The sequence below is a fragment of the Cynoglossus semilaevis genome, chromosome 16 (assembly GCF_000523025.1).
Source record: "Cynoglossus semilaevis isolate Cse_v1.0 chromosome 16, Cse_v1.0, whole genome shotgun sequence".
NCBI lineage: Eukaryota > Metazoa > Chordata > Actinopteri > Pleuronectiformes > Cynoglossidae > Cynoglossus > Cynoglossus semilaevis.
Window position 1 is genome coordinate 12,458,838 of NC_024322.1, and position 9,100 is coordinate 12,467,937.

Below are 9,100 nucleotides of genomic sequence, written 5' to 3' on the forward strand. Positions count from 1 at the left end.
GGCTCCCATACATAATTAAAGCAGGAATTTGTATCTGTCTGCACTCCGTGGCCTCCTGATGAATTAATATCTGGTGGAAGTCCTACACAGCCATCAGATTAGCTCATTTATTTCTGTCAGCTGCTTGCTCTATCAGCTATTTGTAAATCAGAGCGGCTGGGTGGATGGATCGGGGGGGTGTTCAGATTGTTGGACGTGTATTTATTATCATAAATGGCCGTTATGAATTAGGTCTGTTTCAAACATCCAGGCTATAGTGCCTCAAGTGTAAGTGTACGGTGATGACTCATTTTCTTATGTTTTCCTCTGAGTAAAGGCTACACAGATGTCATGTTAGTCATGCCTTAGCGTCAGCTAATAATCTGAGATGTGGAGCAGAAAGTAAAGTGAAAACCACAGACGGATGGGTTTGTGTCTCAGTGTGATAGTCACCTGCTGTGGACTTCTGCTGCTATCAGCTCCATATTGTCCTCCTCCCCTCTGACTTGGTGTAGGCGTGTTGTGGCGTCCTCTGCCAAGTTAGAAGATGACGTGACGACATCCAGGCGCTCCAGGACTGGAGGTGTGAGCCTTCTGTGCATGGGCGGGTGCAGGGAGGGAGGGGAACAAACAAGAAGACTGCATTAACCTTTGGTCTGCAGGGGAGGGGAGGGCACAAGCAGGCCGGCCTGGTTGAAGGGACACCCCATAATCAGGCTCCTGTCAGCGCTGTTTCCAGGAGATTAATTCAGCTGGTTTCAATTCCAGCTGCTGCTCCCTTAGCCGCAGCCCAGAGTGCACATATTGTCCTGTTTAAAACACATGCATGTTCCTCTGACTCAATTTAACGCAGGCATAGCTGAGGGGGTTAGGCTGGGTCACGGGAGTAGCCGTCCTCCCTTGCAAACACAATAACATGCATCAACAAGAAAGTCCAAATTCCCAGCTCTGGTCTGGGCAGAGAGAAATGCAATCAGAACACGGTTGCAACCTCCACAGAAGAAGATGATGTTTGATCAGGGTGGACCGGGACGCGGCAGACACAGGATGTAAATCCTCCCTTATAGTTAGCATAATATTACATGACACAGCCCAGCTGCAGGAGGAATTCCTCCCAAACACCTGCTCTGTACCAGTTGGACCAGCTGAGCTGCCAGACGCAGCCCGGTTTCGTGGCCAGTCGCTGAGTAGTTGTTGCTCGCGGTGGCTAATGAACTGATGAGACGGCAGCGCTAAGGAGCAGGTGATACAGTGACAAAGATGTAGGAGCCCACTGTTAGTTACCTGTAATAGCCCAGGATGACGATGTGCACCCCAGCACCGGGCTGACAGATGTCGGGGTTCTTCTGATCATCCATTTTCCGCAGTGCGTCCGTAAAAGGTCCCGTGGCATTGATAACACATTTGGCTCTGACATCAAATTCCTGCCCTATGAAAGAAAACAGCATCAATCACCAGGGCCTATTCATCTGTGGCTGGTGACAAGCCGGATTATTAATTTATCAGCGAACGCCCCCCTCTCTCCGTAATAGAGTGGCTGGAGTGTGTCCATGGGAGACTTCCCAGGATTGTAATTAATAGGAAACAGACATACCTAATTTCCCTCTTGCTTCTTTGTGTCACAGAGTAGCCTGGTGGCAGAGACTGAGGGATCCTTTAGAAACAGTGAAGAGAAAATGTTTGTTAATGTGAGGCTTGATGTTGACGAGCCCCGGCGTATAATGGCACGCATAGTCAAAGAAACCAGGAGGACAGCAAATGATGTGTTTTGACAACTAGGTGAATGTGGAACTGGCCTTCCTAATTTGATGCCTGGTGCTGCCACTGTTAAGACAGAGGATGAAAAGAACCAAAAAGTCATGTTTTTGTTGAAGGGAGTAAAAAAAAAAAAAGGACAACCCAAAGTCAAGGAAGAAGAAGTGATGTCTGAAAACTGTTTCCATTATGCTTTCAGTCTAAGCTCTCCCTCTTTAAAGCGCTCAGCTCAACATTATTAAAGGGAGACACATCCTGCTAGAGCACACTTCCATCTTTTAAAACATCAGGGGGTGGTCATGTGTTGAGACCCTCGAATCTTCCTTTTTTTTTCACCCTTAACTGCTTTATTCTTCCAAAGGCAGCCCTATGCATGACATTTAAAAGGTAAGTAAGGCCATTTGGAGTACGCTAATTCCACCTTATGTTCCTGCCTACGAGATCTGAAGCAGCCTTTACGCCATAAAATGCTTATGAAATATTAACAACCCCTGCATTAGATGTGCAATGACTATGTGCAAACTAGTACTCGGTAAAAAACAAGTGCTGCGAGGGCCCCAGGTGTGAGGGCCGGGAGAAGGGAGGCAGGAAGAGAAGGAAGTGTCTTTTGTCGGATTTACCTGTGATCATATGTCCCTGTGGTCCGTGCTCCGCAGTCCCTCCCCTTCCGCGGCTAAGGCTCTGCCCTCTGCAGTAGGTGCAGCGCTTCAGTGTAATAGGCCGTGGCAGGCTCATACCTGGCAGCAGTCAGAGTGATGGCGAGGTTCATTCGAGCATCGTGGTGTTGTCCTGCAGCGGGGGGACGGGACCAGAGCAGGGGGATGTGACTCACCCCCAGCCTGTGACTGGTGGTATGGAAGTGTGTCGGAACCGATATGTCACATCTGTCCCTGTCACTTTGCATCAGTGCGAGGCTGCTGCGGCCACACAAGAAGCTCACTTAAAGCCACAGTGGCCCTTTGGCCTGAGTGACGACGACATTGGTTTCCTGTTTGGAAAGAAAAAAGAAGAAAGGCAGAGATAGAGATATCAAAACCTCAAATAAAGTGGTAGGATGGGATTAGACTGACAGTGACTTTGTGGGGTTTTTTTTTTTTATTGCCATGATAATGACATGAACATTTTATGTCCTAATGAGGCAAAGAAAATTATGAGCTTGTTTATAAAAATGGTTAAAAAAAATAGAAAATGTGATAAAGTATTCTCTCTTCCTCAAATGTCAAATTCTCTGATTTAAGAAGTTTTTTTTGAGAAATAGCTGCAGTTCAGTGACATGATGACTACAGCACACTGATCCATGCAGACATCGACCAATCAGAGAGTGACTTACTGCAGACCTGGACAAAACTCTAATTATTATTAACAAACTAACGACGCACCATATTTTTTTCTTTAGGTCCAGTTTTACACAAACCATAATTTGTGTCACCAATTACCAGAAATTAGAAAAACAGATTTGTTATATTATATAGAAAACTCAGTTAGAAAGAAATCACCTGAAAAAAGTGAATATGAGTTTAAAAAGCCACATCAGGTGAAACTACGCCCCCTCCCCTCCACCTCTCTGCTGATAAGCACATTTCTCAGGGTGTCACTGTGACAGTAAATCGACCCTGACAGCAGCTGATCAGGTTTAGCGGCTGAAGACCCTTTGGCAGCATCCTTCTTAACGAAGAGAGAACTCAACTATCAAGATTTATGGATTAATCCCTCTTCAACTCTAAAATACCAAAGATCTATATTCACAAGTCACAAGGTCACAAGTTTTGTAATTTAAATGAAAGGGTCTAAAAGGTGACAAATGAACAAAGCCTGGTTTCATTAGGAGGTGATTCTTATGTACATCTTTGAAGATTTATTGCCGGACAATCCCTTGGTTCAGAAGTAAAGGGAGAATAGAGATGATTAATCACTTTTAATGTTGGTGTCTGGGGTGACTTTCCTTCTATTTGTTATTGCCAGGCAAGTTCAAGTCCTCACTGTTGGCCAGGGAAAATGTTGCTACTTTGTAGGAAGGAGCAGTCTTCTCTGTGCCCTGATTTATTTTACATTTGAGCGACTTGAGGCCAGCTCGCTGGTAGGCTCTGCTTAATGCTACCACATGCTCCCAGCTATCCCCCCCACCACACCCCCAACATGGGAAATAAATAAATATTTCGAAAGCAAAAAAAGTAGGGAAAACACACACACACACACACATCAACAACAACAAAGGAAAACAACAGATTTAAAGGCCACATTTTAGAATGAATTACATACAAGAGCATGTGCCCTGCCATGATGTATTAGGAAGACCAAAAAATCCACTTCTTCATCTCCCTGTGAGCATTAGAGTGTATGGGTATATGAGCAAACTTGTGCCACCGGACACGTCCAAACACACACACACACACACACACAGAGGCAATGGAGTGGCCTTACACCGGTGGGCAGTGTCTGATCCTGGGTGATTGCTGAGCCTCACAACGAACTTTGACCCTGTGATTCACGGCTCTCTGTTGTGAGCCTGTCACAGATTGGTGGTGAGCGGAGAACAAGAGAATAAATACAAAAAAAAAATCAGGAATTCAAGGATTAGTCAAACAGTAGCAGTGGGATTTACGAACGACGCTTGTAGCACAGCTGAAATTACCTGACACACAGACAACAATGATGATGATGGTGATGATGATGATGATGATGATGATGATAATCATCGTCTGTAATTAAAAAGCTCACATGGCCAAGTGACAGAGCAAAGCTAAATGAGCATCAAAGCTCCCAGGAGGACGTGGATCCTTGGCCCCTCTCTTCCCCTTTGTCGGGGCTCTCAGTGGGGTCACACAGTCATTACCTCAGCCTAAAAAACCTCTGCACAAAAAAGGAGCTGAACATAAAAACTTTCTTCACTGTTTTTAAGAATTGGAAAAAAAAAAAAAACCTTCACATTATACAATGACATTTTCTGTGAATCTGAGTTCCGTGGGTCAGATTAGGGCAAAAATAAAATAATTTTGTTAAGGCTTGAGAACAATGTAGAATGAAACAATCTGAATATATATATATATATATATATAAAAGACAAACATCCGGGTCGTGGACCACAGGTGGAACGCAAAACCGACACTTGGCGGCCACAGGTGCACAGCTCAACCAGTGACAGCTTCAGGGGATTCACAGAATTCGATGGAGGGCAGTTCAACTGTTCCTCTGAGTTTGGTTCAAATACTTCAAAAAGGCGGCAACAAGCGCAGTGTAGTAAATGTACGGTATACACCCGCCTTGCATAGCACCATTACATTACATTACACTCGTGTTAATTATTGTCTGCATGATGAAACTATCCCACCATGATGGCTTCAAGCTCTTGAGAAGATGAACCTCAGCCGTCAAACCCCCGGTGAAGAAGGTCAGGAGAGAAAATGTCACTGCCATAACGCAGCCCAATGTGTATGGAAAGAGAGGTGGAGGAGACAGCTGGGGGAGAAATTAAACACATGCAGAGTGCATGTATAATTTTTATTTTTATTATTTCTGTAGAAATTTTATAAAAAAATAAAATAAACATTTTGGTATTCTCAAAAAAACAAAAAGGATTCAAAAATTCCTGTCAACAGCTAATGTAAAATAGCCTCTCTCCTACTTACTTCTGCTAAATGAATAAGGTTGACAGATCACTGCTCAGATAGCGGCCGCACCCCCTCAGAAGAATGTTGCCTTTTTGCAGTACATGGGAATCCACGTATCCACAAATGCTAAATGAAGTCTGACAGATGGCCTGGAGAAACAAAGTTGGGAGTTATGCAGCTATGAGGGAGACCCTGAGTGAACAGGACGTGCTATGTACACCCTGGCTAACAATCAACATATGCTTTGTTTTTCTGATGCCAACGTGAGGCACATATAGCCTGGAGATGGATCTGCGACTGGTCACAACGCTGTGGCCGAGGGAAAAATGTTGTTTCTCATTTGTTCACGCTCACATAGACAACAATTACACGGCTGCGTGAGAAGCAGGATGTTTTCTTTAAAGGTTCATGGTGGAAGATTTGGTACAAGTTATGTTAGATACAAAGCAGAAATGGTGGATTTGGAATTAAAACTTTTTTTTTTATCAGAGAGGTTGGTACATCTTCAAAAAAAAATCATTGAAAATAAAACCCTGTTGTTTGACAACTCATTTCAACAGACAGAACTGACAAACTCATCCATCCATTTATCCATCCTCTACTACTCAGTCCTAGGGAGGCACTAAAATCCTTTTGTACCACTTTTTTTCTTCTAACATCCAAAGGTTGGTTGGTACCTTCCAGTGGACTCACCCCCGCAGGAAGGTTCAGGGGGGTTGGTACGGTGCATGGAGACTGCTGCCCTCGTGACCCGGTAACGGATAAGCAGATGAAAATGAATGTATGGATGGATGGATGGATCTGAAGGTTGGAGGGCCACGCTCTATGAGTTCTCATTGTACTTTACTTTTTTTGTAGCTTACCGCTGCTTCTCCACAGAGGCAGTTATATTGGATTAAGTTATCATTAACCACCTCAATTGATTTGTGTTAAATGTTAATTATAGACATTAGGGTTATTGGAAGAATGATTAAAAACCTGTTCTTTGTCTGAGACTGATTTCAACATCTGCTCGTCCTTTAACTGCAGCTACTTTAATTGAATGTATATGGAATGTTCTAGTGATTTTGCCTCGTTTCAATTACAGTGGTTAAAATATCTCTCCTTCTCAATTTTATTTGTAATCTTCACATGTGGCATTCATATGTTTAAAAAAAAAAAAATCCTTTTCCCCGACACAGCCAGATTTGCTGTCGGATTGCTGCCACGAGCGTCTCCAGCTGTGATAAGTACTACAATTTTTAACACAGCGCAAAGTGATTCATACTGTATACTTTCACGGTGCATTAAAACGTGCACAGACCACCAGGCACTGATCGTGAATCCAGACTTGGGGGATCATAAAAAACAAAGGCTTTCACCAGATTGTTGAGCACGTGAATCACCACCTCGCAACACCATGAAAAATTAAACATCTGAAAAGTGTCGTTACACGCACAGAACACAGTCCCACTGCGCCGTCCTCTGTGATACTGTCTGCGGCCGCGTGCCTATCATGTTATGATCGGCTTGAACTCCGCTGTGACTGATGTTAGTTGGGTCACGTTTGGTGTCGGTGACAGAAGCATTGACGAGTTGAGTCGCTGCCACAGATCAGCAATGAGCGGGAGAAATCAGAAAATCTCCTGCCCCCCCCGCACACCCCCTCAGTAATGAGCCACACCTGTACACTGCTTTAAATACCAGAGAGAAGCTTTAAATGTCAGGCACAATTAAAGCTTATGATTCAAGGCTTCACCAATCAAATCAAGGCCCTTGAGTTCAAGCAAGTCTGCGAGTGCAAAGGTGATGTGGAGCTGGAGATGCTGAGGACCACTTTCCCATCCTCTCACACTTGGATGGACCTCTCAGCCTAAAGGTGGTGCTAAAGTTTACAACCATGAGACTGAACTTCTCCATCTTCCCAAATCGACGCAATGCCAAAGCAAAGGTTTGCTGCCTCCTCTGGTTTACGAGGTGAAAAAAGAGCTGAGAGCAGGAACAGTGGGGGGGCAAGGTGGGAGCGGTGGTACAGTGGGTTTTTACATGTCCACCTCAGCAGTGACCACACTAATTCTGGCTTGGGAGCTACTATTGAAATGAATTACTTAAAGTGAAAACATTACATATATATATTTACTATAAGCTGAACGTATAGTATTTATACATTATATGTTGGGGCACTGATTAAATGCATGTATCTCTCTGTCACTATATGATTCCATTCTTACAGTATATGGTCACTACTACACACTACTATGGAATTATATTTTCATGTTTTCATTTTAATTGATCTACCAACAGTCCCTTCTTGGACATCTTGGGTAACACTGCTTAAAATGTATGACAACACTATGAAATAATGCCAAAAAATCCAAATGCAATCTTGTATCCAGTCAAGCTCGTTTTTGGTCTCCTCCATAACATGACTTTTTTCACGAGGGACAAAAGTTAACATTTTAAACTCCTGTTATTTACTGGTTTTCAGACCTCACTCAGCCTGCAGTTTATTGTGGGTAAATACTGTGTTGCAAGTGGAAACATAAAAATTTCAGCTTCATACGCCGCTGCTTTAATTTGCCCTCTCTTTCATCCAAGACATGTAGCACAACCTACATTTTACTGTCTAGCTGCTGACTAGGCATTTGCGATGCCTGCAATTACACTAATTGGTCTCCTCTGCTGCTCACCTCCAGGACCCTCGTATGTTCGCACAGATAGAAAAATAAGGCTGCTAAAGAAAACACAAGCTGAGAATAATAAGGTTTCTCAAATAGTGTGAAATGTAACAGAAAATGGTGACATTTCACTTTGAACCCTGGCGACTTGTCTTAAACAATCCACAGACAAAAGGAGGACACATGGGCATCATTCCAGCCATTACTGGGGATAATTTCCTGAATTAATTCACCTTATATGATAACAACAGAGGTCCGCCAAGTTGGGGAGATTTCTTTAAAACAACTTCAGAAAATCCCAGGCAGGCAGTCATTCAAGGCAAACATGTCACTGCTTCCTGTGAATGACAAATGAACACGGGAGGGTAAATAAAGCAATATGACCAGAGGGACCAGGAATTCTGCGGATAAGTGTCAGCTGCGGAGAAAAAATGAAGCATTTACCTGTTTGTAATCCAATTTCGTGATGGCTTTCTGTAGATATCGGACTCCTCCGTGAATGAGCTCGGTGCTGCGGCTGCCGCAGCCTGATGAGAAATCGTCTGGGTTCACAGGGGCAGTTTTGAGATCTGACAATTGGGAACCAAGAAAGCACATCAACACTTGGATACTTATTGTCCCCAAATCTTTGGAATGGATCAGGATACTATTCACATATGCACAAGCCTCTACTGTAATATTCATGACTGGAACAATATTGTGAGGCCATACATATTCCATTGGTTAAAAACAACAATCATTTCCAGCAGTGTGACAGCATGGCTTCCACAGAGGAGGCGTTTGTTGTGGAGAAGGAAACCAAGTCGAGGAAATGAAGATGAGGAGAACATCGCATTTCTGAAACACGTGCTGAATTTTTACTGCAATTTGTAAAAAAAATCAGTTTTTCTAATTTCAAGACTAAAAATCTCTCTCCGTTCATAAGAAGCTCCTCAAATGTGTAAATCCCAGATTTGAGAAGAAGAATGGAGGAATAAGTGAGGATTAGAAAAGAGGGTTGAACCCCCGAGTCCCCCCGCTCCCTCTACCACACCATTAGACAATATGACTAAATAAAGGGCCAAGACTTGAAAGAAGGTTCCAACCAGCGGCAGGAAAAAT

General features: G+C 43.5%; 1 long non-coding RNA gene across 2 annotated transcripts in view; it reads right to left on the bottom strand.

The window, feature by feature from the left end:
- Positions 1–9,100, bottom strand: part of LOC103392182 (uncharacterized) — a 152,439-nt gene that overhangs the window by 59,076 nt on the left and 84,263 nt on the right. For both annotated transcript variants that reach the window (XR_003052119.1, XR_522873.3), the window contains exons 4-9: positions 8,444–8,568; positions 8,233–8,337; positions 2,355–2,722; positions 1,574–1,633; positions 1,264–1,408; positions 433–573 (exon numbers count right to left, since the gene is read on the bottom strand). This is a non-coding gene — a long non-coding RNA (uncharacterized LOC103392182). The remainder of the gene's footprint in view (positions 1–432; positions 574–1,263; positions 1,409–1,573; positions 1,634–2,354; positions 2,723–8,232; positions 8,338–8,443; positions 8,569–9,100) is intronic.